Consider the following 12,854-nt stretch of genomic DNA (forward strand, 5'->3'; position numbering starts at 1 on the left):
TCCTGATTGGTTTTTATGAATTTGATGGGGTGTGGTGGTTCGGGTTAATGGTGTTTCAAACGGTCTTGGTGGGATTGTGGGTTTCTGTTCTTGACTTGGATAGTAGGTCAGATTTGGTTGAAAATTTTGTTTGGTCATTCTGGGTAAGACTTCAGACGGGTACCCCAAAGTGGGTACAAAATTATGTCCTCCGGAGTATACGGCTCTTGGGGTCTAACCAATCCTAGTGTTCTGATTTTCTATTTGGTCGCAACGATGTAATGCATGGCCTAAGTCGAGAGGCTCTTTAATAGTCAAAAGTTGAGAAAAACTGCCGTTCATCGTTGCCTGATTGCTCCATCGACATTGGGTTCACTGAGCTTTCCAAAAATTTTGGTGTTTTCTTTCTATTGGCTTTCATTGAATCATTGGCTTTCATAATGAGCAGAAGCATAATCAATGCTTACTCAGCGCACGTATCTTTCGAACCATGTGACCCTTATTTGTGCCACAGCATCATATTGTGTCCGGTGCACGGTGCACTCAATGTGTTGCATAAGCTCTATTGCTGTTGTTGTTAAGAACGTTTGCGCATATGACGGGACTTACTGGCATACGAGCAAACATACGGGCATAAAACCCGTTTAACAATGTAAAAGCACGGTGACGAACCCACATGCCACACCAAAACTATTTTTCATATAATTTCTCTAGCCAGGACATCTAGCCAGGCCGCGCATATCCATTGAAATTTAAACTAACAACGAAATTATTTAAGATAAACTTGGGGATATTTGCAAGTAAATAAATATACTTTCACTTCGTAGAATGCCATCATTTCTATCGGCGGCATCGGATTTCTATAGGATAAAAATAGATCTCCTTATAATATAAAAAGAAAAAAAAGGATTTATATCGGATAAAAATAGATCTCCTTATAATATAAAAAGAAAAAAATGTTTTTTTATTTGTGACATTATTTGTGTTTTTTTGTATACAAAAATAATATCATTTGTACTACATTTAAAGTAGTACATAAAATAATAGCTGTTCAAAGCTTTAAAGCTGTTCAAAAACACAATATTAAAAACACATTAAATTTTTTTTGCATTCTGTAGAGTACCATAAATTGAACCAAAACTATAATATTGCTGTAATAAAACACAACTCAACCGCACAGCACTCCTAAGTGCAAAAATAATGTAACCGCCCAGCAGACGTCTTTCACTGTGGAATATTTCTTCGCATTATTATAGCTACGTATTCAATCAGACATATATAGTAGCATATATTTATAATCACAGTGGACGGAAATCCACGAGGTGACGACCTGCATGCTTAAGCGTGCGCGAGGAAACTCTATATATAGTAATGATATACGATAGATAAGTACATAAGAAGCCGGCGTAGTCAAAGCCAAAATTACCTTTCAAATACATTACAAACTTCTATTTTTATACCGTTCGCGATGCGTTGAAGCTTGTCTTTTGAAATTCAAAAAGTACTAGTAAATGGTGCAAAAAAAAGCTAATTGTTATTTGATTAAGAATAAAAATGAGATTTCAAGGTAATTTCATCCAAATAACAACACGAAATTATTTATTTTTAGAACGTTATAATATTGTTCATATATGGGCGCATATGAAATGGAGTGAGACAAAAGCTACATTTTATGATTCGCATTCAATCAGATAAAAGGCGAGAGTGGCCCGCCTTAGAGCATAGTCTGAGCGAAAGCTCTAGCGCTGAAGATAAAGCCCGTTGAAGCGGAGCGGTCGAGAAAAGTCGGCTTGCGAGCAACAATAGAGATAAGATAAATAAAGATAATGCAAACTATACTTATTAAGGAGTTTGGTCCTATTCTAGTTGCCTGCTCTGTGTAGGCGAGATCTTCTGGAGAGAACCATCTCGGTGCCCATCTTTCAACGTGTTTTTGGTCTGAGGGCTCGAACGGCTACGGCTCCTCTCTCTGCCATCTTTCGTTTACGAACGGTGGTCTGTAACCCCATCGTGGCTCTGCGGTGAATTTCCTGTTAAATGCCTCCCCTTCTATTGCCATTTCGTCGAGTTCCTCGGCTAGACTCACCACCTCATCATGCCAAAGAGATGCGCATACATATGGCCATATGAAAATCTTCATACGCGGCATGCAGTTCTCTACGTATTTTGCGGACCATACCACTCGATCGAAGAATTGTAATGGTCTACTGTTCCGTCAAACCGGAATGACCAATCCCGCTCTTGCATTGCAACATTCTTATAGTGCACCTGCACCGGGCACGGCTTTCGCGATTTTGCCTCAATGCTTCTTCCTATATTTGGTTCCGGTAGCACCAGACAATGTATGAGTTGCTCGTACTTGCTCACCGCCCTCTGCTTTGGGATGGACTTCTGCATGTACCTCTCTTCGTCGTCCTTGGTCTTCGCTATCAGGGCCCTTATTATTTTCACGGTTCCATTTAAAGGCCTTGACTATTTACAATGTAAAGAACTCAATTATGAATTGGATTATTAATTATAACGTACTCTGCTTCTCCGCCGGAACCTCGCAATTCCTCTGCTACTCCCGCTCGGCTCCGGCGTCGGCGCTTGTCCTTCAAGATCTCACACTCCAGGACTACACCAGAAGGAATGGGTCAGCCTAGTGCCTAGCAGCCAATTAAGTTCATCATTCCCTTCGTTCGGACTCCCGCGCTCGTGCCGCTTGTTCCTGCGCAGCTGTCCTTGTGGTTTGGATGCCGTCGCCTTGCTCGCTGCGCGTCTATGGCTGCTCCTCTTGTTGTTGCTGTCGCCGCTGGTTATCTTCGCTACTTCGATGTCACTCTCGGCATAATTTATCCTTTTACTATAGCCGGCACCTGATCCTTGTTGGTCGCCAATTTGCTTTTCACCGATTAGCTAACCAGCATCATCAGATGCTCCACGGCTCAAATATCGCACGGATCATTCCACACTCACAGTTGACTTTAAGGATTTCGAACTCTCTGAAGAGGTCCTTAAGAATTTGCTTAAAAATGCTTGCTTAAATGTTTGCTTTTGAGAGCTTTTGCAGAATTTCTGCGCCTAAACTCTTAGTTCTTACTTGTATTTTGGAGTTGATATTGACGCGCCGAAATAAATATTAATATTGAATATTAATATATTATTATTATATTAATTATTATTATTATAATTATTAAATATTAATATTGAATTCGGCTATCAAAAAGCTGGTAGCGTTACAGTAAGTTCCCAACATTGTCTGTTTTTAAAATAAAATCAATTTATTAAGAAGCCCAGCGTACCACGTTGTATGTACGTTAAATTGGAAAAATTAGTCCTAACTGGAAAGAAACAACTTTTTTTTTCGTCAATCATGTTTTTTGATCTGAGTACTAGACTTAAGAACAATCGCAGGGCACCTTTATTCGACGTAAAGATCGACCAAACCAACTCTAGGCCTGCGAAACTGCATATATATCCATTATTTATATTTAATTTAAAGATTTGATTGGTTATTGTAAGTCTCATTTTAAACAAGAAAGGAACCCGACTATTTAACCAAAAATCACATTTTAAGCATCAACCGCTCCCCATATTCACCTGATATGGCACCGTGCGACTTCTACCTTTTCGGAAACCTTTTTGCCTTTTTACCTTTTTGCCGATGAAAGGAAAGCGTTATGCAGACGTAGAGGCCATTCAAAAGGCTTGCACCGGCGTACTGGTGCTTTTGGAACAAGCTGTATTAAAGCAGAAGGAGACTATTTTGAATAAAATAAATTGATTTTGCCGAAAAAACTATTTGTCCTGTTTACTTTGGAACTCACCTTCTAATTATGTGAATTTTTGAACATAAACTGCATCACTGGCTGGATACAAGTATTTGGTATTTATAAACCTCGCACAAGAATTCATATATATATCCGTGTTACATATATTTTCTACAACTCAGTGTACGGTTCTGAGCACATGAGTGGGATAAATTGTGTTCGCCGCGCATAATTATAATTAAATATAATAATTTGAAAAAAAATTTATTTGAAATATAATTTTGGGGCCAAAATTATATAGTGCGTTTCGTTATTTAATTGAGCGTAGTTCTCCAAGGCCATCCACAGAGAGATAAAGAATTGGACATTTCGGAGATCAGCAGCGACTTGTGATGCTCAGTTCGAATTGCTGCCCATTCAGTCTTCAAGTAGACCCAGCTCTCAGTCAGAGTTTCCAAACGTTGCCTCCTCTATCTCTTCCTACTTTAAGAAGAGGATATTCGGATGGGCTGAGTTTCACTCGGTGTTCTCAACAATCGTGTCATGCAATCCTCATATAAGTAAGGTGGAAAAGTTTCAGAGGTTGCGATCTTGCCTTCGGAACTCAGCTTTAGAGGCAGAATTATGATATCGCATCTTTTGGAGAAACGATTCAATAACCGTCGGTTGGTATTTCAGGCTCATATGAACGAGGTTCCATCACCTACGTGAGTGCCCCGCTGATAATCGCAGTTGAGAGAGCAGTTACAGTCTTCCAGCAGATAGCCTTCGGTGGTGACGTCTGCGTCAGCCACAGCCGAGTGCTCCGAGTCAATAAGTGCTTCACCATCCACGGCTAATGCAATAGTTGCCCAGGGTCGACACGGTGAGACAACCTTACTAGTAGTAGGTCAGATTTGGTTGAAAATTTTGTTTGGTCATTCTGGGTAAGACTTCAGACGTGTACCCCAAAGTGGGTACAAAATTATGTCCTCCGGAGTATACGGCTCTTGGGGTCTAACCAATCCTAGTGTTCTGATTTTCTATTTGGTCACAACGATGTAATGCATGGCCTAAGTCGAGAGGCTCTTTAATAGTCAAAAGTTGAGAAAGACTGCCGTTCATCGTTGCCTGATTGCTCCATCGACATTGGGTTCACTGAGCTTTCCAAATATTTTGGTGTTTTCTTTCTATTGGCTTTCATTGAATCATTGGCTTTCATAATGATCAGAAGCATAATCAATGCTTACTCAGCGCACGTATCTTTCGAACCATGTGACCCTTATTTGTGCCACAGCATCATATTGTGTCCGGTGCACGGTGCACTCAATGTGTTGCATAAGCTCTATTGCTGTTGTTGTTAAGAACGTTTGCGCATATGACGGGACTTACTGGCATACGAGCAAACATACGGGCATAAAACCCGTTTAACAATGTAAAAGCACGGTGACGAACCCACATGCCACACCAAAACTATTTTTCATATAATTTCTCTAGCCAGGACATCTAGCCAGGCCGCGCATATCCATTGAAATTTAAACTAACAACGAAATTATTTAAGATAAACTTGGGGATATTTGCAAGTAAATAAATATACTTTCACTTCGTAGAATGCCATCATTTCTATCGGCGGCATCGGATTTCTATAGGATAAAAATAGATCTCCTTATAATATAAAAAGAAAAAAAAGGATTTATATCGGATAAAAATAGATCTCCTTATAATATAAAAAGAAAAAAATGTTTTTTTATTTGTGACATTATTTGTGTTTTTTTGTATACAAAAATAATATCATTTGTACTACATTTAAAGTAGTACATAAAATAATAGCTGTTCAAAGCTTTAAAGCTGTTCAAAAACACAATATTAAAAACACATTAAATTTTTTTTGCATTCTGTAGAGTACCATAAATTGAACCAAAACTATAATATTGCTGTAATAAAACACAACTCAACCGCACAGCACTCCTAAGTGCAAAAATAATGTAACCGCCCAGCAGACGTCTTTCACTGTGGAATATTTCTTCGCATTATTATAGCTACGTATTCAATCAGACATATATAGTAGCATATATTTATAATCACAGTGGACGGAAATCCACGAGGTGACGACCTGCATGCTTAAGCGTGCGCGAGGAAACTCTATATATAGTAATGATATACGATAGATAAGTACATAAGAAGCCGGCGTAGTCAAAGCCAAAATTACCTTTCAAATACATTACAAACTTCTATTTTTATACCGTTCGCGATGCGTTGAAGCTTGTCTTTTGAAATTCAAAAAGTACTAGTAAATGGTGCAAAAAAAAGCTAATTGTTATTTGATTAAGAATAAAAATGAGATTTCAAGGTAATTTCATCCAAATAACAACACGAAATTATTTATTTTTAGAACGTTATAATATTGTTCATATATGGGCGCATATGAAATGGAGTGAGACAAAAGCTACATTTTATGATTCGCATTCAATCAGATAAAAGGCGAGAGTGGCCCGCCTTAGAGCATAGTCTGAGCGAAAGCTCTAACGCTGAAGATAAAGCCCGTTGAAGCGGAGCGGTCGAGAAAAGTCGGCTTGCGAGCAACAATAGAGATAAGATAAATAAAGATAATGCAAACTATACTTATTAAGGAGTTTGGTTCGGTTCCTCTCTCTGCCACCTTGGTGACCATCCCTATTCTAGTTGCCTGCTCTGTGTAGGCGAGATCTTCTGGAGAGAACCATCTCGGTGCCCATCTTTCAACGTGTTTTTGGTCTGAGGGCTCGAACGGCTACGGCTCCTCTCTCTGCCATCTTTCGTTTACGAACGGTGGTCTGTAACCCCATCGTGGCTCTGCGGTGAATTTCCTGTTAATTGCCTCCCCTTCTATTGCCATTTCGTCGAGTTCCTCGGCTAGACTCACCACCTCATCATGCCAAAGAGATGCGCATACATATGGCCATATGAAAATCTTCATACGCGGCATGCAGTTCTCTACGTATTTTGCGGACCATACCACTCGATCGAAGAATTGTAATGGTCTACTGTTCCGTCAAACCGGAATGACCAATCCCGCTCTTGCATTGCAACATTCTTATAGTGCACCTGCACCGGGCACGGCTTTCGCGATTTTGCCTCAATGCTTCTTCCTATATTTGGTTCCGGTAGCACCAGACAATGTATGAGTTGCTCGTACTTGCTCACCGCCCTCTGCTTTGGGATGGACTTCTGCATGTACCTCTCTTCGAATCCGAAAGTCACTGCCAGCATTCTTTCGTCCTTGGTCTTCGCTATCAGGGCCCTTATTATTTTCACGGTTCCATTTAAAGGCCTTGACTATTTACAATGTAAAGAACTCAATTATGAATTGGATTATTAATTATAACGTACTCTGCTTCTCCGCCGGAACCTCGCAATTCCTCTGCTACTCCCGCTCGGCTCCGGCGTCGGCGCTTGTCCTTCAAGATCTCACACTCCAGGACTACACCAGAAGGAATGGGTCAGCCTAGTGCCTAGCAGCCAGTTAAGTTCATCATTCCCTTCGTTCGGACTCCCGCGCTCGTGCCGCTTGTTCCTGCGCAGCTCTCCTTGTGGTTTGGATGCCGTCGCCTTGCTCGCTGCGCGTCTATGGCTGCTCCTCTTGTTGTTGCTGTCGCCGCTGGTTATCTTCGCTACTTCGATGTCACTCTCGGCATAATTTATCCTTTTACTATAGCCGGCACCTGATCCTTGTTGGTCGCCAATTTGCTTTTCACCGATTAGCTAACCAGCATCATCAGATGCTCCACGGCTCAAATATCGCACGGATCATTCCACACTCACAGTTGACTTTAAGGATTTCGGACTCTCTGAAGAGGTCCTTAAGAATTTGCTTAAAAATGCTTGCTTAAATGCTTGCTTTTGAGAGCTTTTGCAAAATTTCTGCGCCTAAACTCTTAGTTCTTACTTGTATTTTGGAGTTGATATTGACGCGCCGAAATAAATATTAATATTGAATTTGGAATTGCTTAATTCGGCTATCAAAAAGCTGGTAGCGTTACAGTAAGTTCCCAACATTGTCTGTTTTTAAAATAAAATCAATTTATTAAGAAGCCCAGCGTAACACGTTATATGTACGTTAAATTGGAAAAATTAGTCCTAACTGGAAAGAAACAACTTTTTTTCTCGTCAATCATGTTTTTTGATCTGAGTACTAGACTTAAGAACAATCGCAGGGCACCTTTATTCGACGTAAAGATCGACCAAACCAACTCTAGGCCTGCGAAACTGCATATATATCCATTTTTTATCTTTAATTTAAAGATTTGATTGGTTATTGTAAGTCTCATTTTAAACAAGAAAGGAACCCGACTATTTAACCAAAAATCACATTTTAAGCATCAACCGCTCCCCGTATTCACCTGATATGGCACCGTGCGACTTCTACCTTTTCGGAAAAATGCATTTGCCGATGAAAGAAAGCGTTAAGCAGACGTAGAGGCCATTGAAAAGGCTTGCACCGGCGTACTGGTGCTTTTGAAACAAGCTGTATTAAAGCAGAAGGAGACTATTTTGAATAAAATAAATTGATTTTGCCGAAAAAACTATTTGTCCTGTTTACTTTGGAACTCACCTTCTAATTATGTGAATTTTTGAACATAAACTGCATCACTGGCTGGATACAAGTATTTGGTATTTATAAACCGCGCACAAGAATTCATATATATATCCGTGTTACATATATTTTCTACAACTCAGTGTACGGTTCTGAGCGCATGAGTGGGATAAATTGTGTTCGCCGCGCATAATTATAATTAAATATAATAATTTGAAAAAAAATTTATTTGAAATATAATTTTGGGGCCAAAATTATATAGTGCGTTTCGTTATTTAATTGAGCGTAGTTCTCCAAGGCCATCCACAGAGAGATAAAGAATTGGACATTTCGGAGATCAGCAGCGACTTGTGATGCTCAGTTCGAATTGCTGCCCATTCAGTCTTCAAGTAGACCCAGCTCTCAGTCAGAGTTTCCAAACGTTGCCTCCTCTATCTCTTCCTACTTTAAGAAGAGGATATTCGGATGGGCTGAGTTTCACTCGGTGTTCTCAACAATCGTGTCATGCAATCCTCATATAAGTAAGGTGGAAAAGTTTCAGAGGTTGCGATCTTGCCTTCGGAACTCAGCTTTAGAGGCAGAATTATGATATCGCATCTTTTGGAGAAACGATTCAATAACCGTCGGTTGGTATTTCAGGCTCATATGAACGAGGTTCCATCACCTGCGTGAGTGCCCCGCTGATAATCACAGTTGAGGGAGCAGTTACAGTCTTCCAGCAGATAGCCTTCGGTGGTGACGTCTGCGTCAGCCACAGCCGAGTGCTCCGAGTCAATAAGTGCTTCACCATCCACGGCTAATGCAATAGTTGCACAGGGTCGACACGGTGAGACAACCTTACTAGCTACAGCGAATATTCTCGTTCGGAGTCGTGCTAGAGTTTTTGTTCCTTGCCGAGCACTTTTAGATTCAGGACCGCAGGTACACGTGATTACGTCCAGACTGGCTAGTCATGTTGGCGGCATTGGCGACACTGGCTTCGCGACAGACGGATTCTCTGTTGATGTGCTCCTACGATCCCATTGCTCCGAATATTCGGCCCTTGTCAACGATGTCATCGCCGCCAACATCACGGACCTCGCGCCGAGTTTTAGCTTGGATGTCTCCAGTTAGAATATTCCGTCCAACCTCACCTTGGCTGATCCCATGTTTTTCCTACCGCAACTTATTGACTTACTCATCGGAGCCAGTCTATTCTATGAGCTGCTGTGTGTTGGGCAAATCCAGTTTTTAGCCGACCTACAGTTGCTGCAGAAAATCCGGCTTGAATGAATTGTGTGTTAGGGCGGTTCTCGTCTGGAGAGAAAGACAACGCCCCAAAAGGACGTTGTGAAAATTTCAAAAGGAAGAAAGGATCGCTTGCTATTTTTATTTGTAGGGCTTCAGTCAACCACAAAGCCTACTAGGCGCATCATGCATTCCTCAATCACCCGGCTGTATGATCCGATAGGACTTGTTGGATCTGTCATTACGAAGGCAAAGATCTTTCTTCAGAAGCTATCTAGGGTTCCTAGATGGTCACAATCATCACAGTCGGAAGTGGACATTCATGTAGTCTGTGACACCAGAATCGAGGCTTGCATTCATGTCGTATCGAAGCGTACAAGGTCAGAGAGTCATTTACTTTGCTCAAAGTCCCGAGTCGTACCTCTATAAACTGTTACGGTTCCGAAACTGGAGTTATCTGGAGCAAAGTTTCTGTATCGTCTTATGTCGGAAGTAGCTCAGTTAAAGGTCTACGATGGGAAGTATTTTTGCTGGTTCCATTCTGCTGAGGCGCTGTCCTGGATTCGGGAGGAGTCCGCTCGTTTTAATGTTTTCGTCGCCAATCGGGTTTCGACAATCCAGGAGTTGCCCAGAACGATAGAATGGTGATATGTCCCTATGTCTTTGAACTCGGCAGACATCCTGTCGCGTGGTCCTCTTCCCTAGGGGTTAATGGATGATAACCTGTGGGCCGATGATCCTGTGTTTCTTCTTGAACTTCAAGATCAGTGGCCAGCAGCAGTTCCATCTGAAAGACCCACTCTGCAGCTAAGGGCAAGGGTTCTGATAATCCAATCTCCGTACGTTGACGTGACAGCTGGTTCCAAGTACGCTAGCTCGATTCCAGCACTGCAGCGGGTATTCGCCTATTTGCAGAAGTCGCTGGTAGTGACACTTTGAGTTCGTCACAAGGGTGTCACTGCCAGCGACATCAAGAACCCACCTACTATTCCGATTAGTGCAGCGTGTGCATTTTTGGGATGAAATGAAGGAGCTTTAGAATGGAAGGGAGATATCGTCAGCCATCATACTTGCCTCATTCTCTCCTTTTTGGACCACTTTGGCCTGTTGCGTGTGGGCGGTCGTTCAAGGAACTCGACGTTGGATTTTTAAAGTCGTCATCCAGTTATTTTGCCTAGAAGCCATCCAGTTATTCTGGCTATAATTTTTGCCCATTTTTCAACTGGTCAGTCAGTTTCATCGAGCCTGATGTCCCAAAGCTGAATCCCAAAGCAAAGAGCAAAGTTTCAACCGAATGGATAGCTGGCAGCGTGTTTCTTTCCTACAGCATTTATTGGAGTATTTACTGGTCGAGATGGAGTGTCTCGAATTGCGGTGATTCACCGATTCACCGATTAGCTAACCAGCATCATCAGATGCTCCACGGCTCAAATATCGCACGGATCATTCCACACTCACAGTTGACTTTAAGGATTTCGGACTCTCTGAAGAGGTCCTTAAGAATTTGCTTAAAAATGCTTGCTTAAATGCTTGCTTTTGAGAGCTTTTGCAAAATTTCTGCGCCTAAACTCTTAGTTCTTACTTGTATTTTGGAGTTGATATTGACGCGCCGAAATAAATATTAATATTGAATTTGGAATTGCTTAATTCGGCTATCAAAAAGCTGGTAGCGTTACAGTAAGTTCCCAACATTGTCTGTTTTTAAAATAAAATCAATTTATTAAGAAGCCCAGCGTAACACGTTATATGTACGTTAAATTGGAAAAATTAGTCCTAACTGGAAAGAAACAACTTTTTTTCTCGTCAATCATGTTTTTTGATCTGAGTACTAGACTTAAGAACAATCGCAGGGCACCTTTATTCGACGTAAAGATCGACCAAACCAACTCTAGGCCTGCGAAACTGCATATATATCCATTTTTTATCTTTAATTTAAAGATTTGATTGGTTATTGTAAGTCTCATTTTAAACAAGAAAGGAACCCGACTATTTAACCAAAAATCACATTTTAAGCATCAACCGCTCCCCGTATTCACCTGATATGGCACCGTGCGACTTCTACCTTTTCGGAAAAATGCATTTGCCGATGAAAGAAAGCGTTATGCAGACGTAGAGGCCATTGAAAAGGCTTGCACCGGCGTACTGGTGCTTTTGAAACAAGCTGTATTAAAGCAGAAGGAGACTATTTTGAATAAAATAAATTGATTTTGCCGAAAAAACTATTTGTCCTGTTTACTTTGGAACTCACCTTCTAATTATGTGAATTTTTGAACATAAACTGCATCACTGGCTGGATACAAGTATTTGGTATTTATAAACCGCGCACAAGAATTCATATATATATCCGTGTTACATATATTTTCTACAACTCAGTGTACGGTTCTGAGCGCATGAGTGGGATAAATTGTGTTCGCCGCGCATAATTATAATTAAATATAATAATTTGAAAAAAAATTTATTTGAAATATAATTTTGGGGCCAAAATTATATAGTGCGTTTCGTTATTTAATTGAGCGTAGTTCTCCAAGGCCATCCACAGAGAGATAAAGAATTGGACATTTCGGAGATCAGCAGCGACTTGTGATGCTCAGTTCGAATTGCTGCCCATTCAGTCTTCAAGTAGACCCAGCTCTCAGTCAGAGTTTCCAAACGTTGCCTCCTCTATCTCTTCCTACTTTAAGAAGAGGATATTCGGATGGGCTGAGTTTCACTCGGTGTTCTCAACAATCGTGTCATGCAATCCTCATATAAGTAAGGTGGAAAAGTTTCAGAGGTTGCGATCTTGCCTTCGGAACTCAGCTTTAGAGGCAGAATTATGATATCGCATCTTTTGGAGAAACGATTCAATAACCGTCGGTTGGTATTTCAGGCTCATATGAACGAGGTTCCATCACCTGCGTGAGTGCCCCGCTGATAATCACAGTTGAGGGAGCAGTTACAGTCTTCCAGCAGATAGCCTTCGGTGGTGACGTCTGCGTCAGCCACAGCCGAGTGCTCCGAGTCAATAAGTGCTTCACCATCCACGGCTAATGCAATAGTTGCACAGGGTCGACACGGTGAGACAACCTTACTAGCTACAGCGAATATTCTCGTTCGGAGTCGTGCTAGAGTTTTTGTTCCTTGCCGAGCACTTTTAGATTCAGGACCGCAGGTACACGTGATTACGTCCAGACTGGCTAGTCATGTTGGCGGCATTGGCGACACTGGCTTCGCGACAGACGGATTCTCTGTTGATGTGCTCCTACGATCCCATTGCTCCGAATATTCGGCCCTTGTCAACGATGTCATCGCCGCCAACATCACGGACCTCGCGCCGAGTTTTAGCTTGGATGTCTCCAGTTAGA

Source organism: Drosophila ananassae (assembly GCF_017639315.1).
Source record: "Drosophila ananassae strain 14024-0371.13 chromosome 4 unlocalized genomic scaffold, ASM1763931v2 tig00000054, whole genome shotgun sequence".
Lineage (NCBI taxonomy): Eukaryota > Metazoa > Arthropoda > Insecta > Diptera > Drosophilidae > Drosophila > Drosophila ananassae.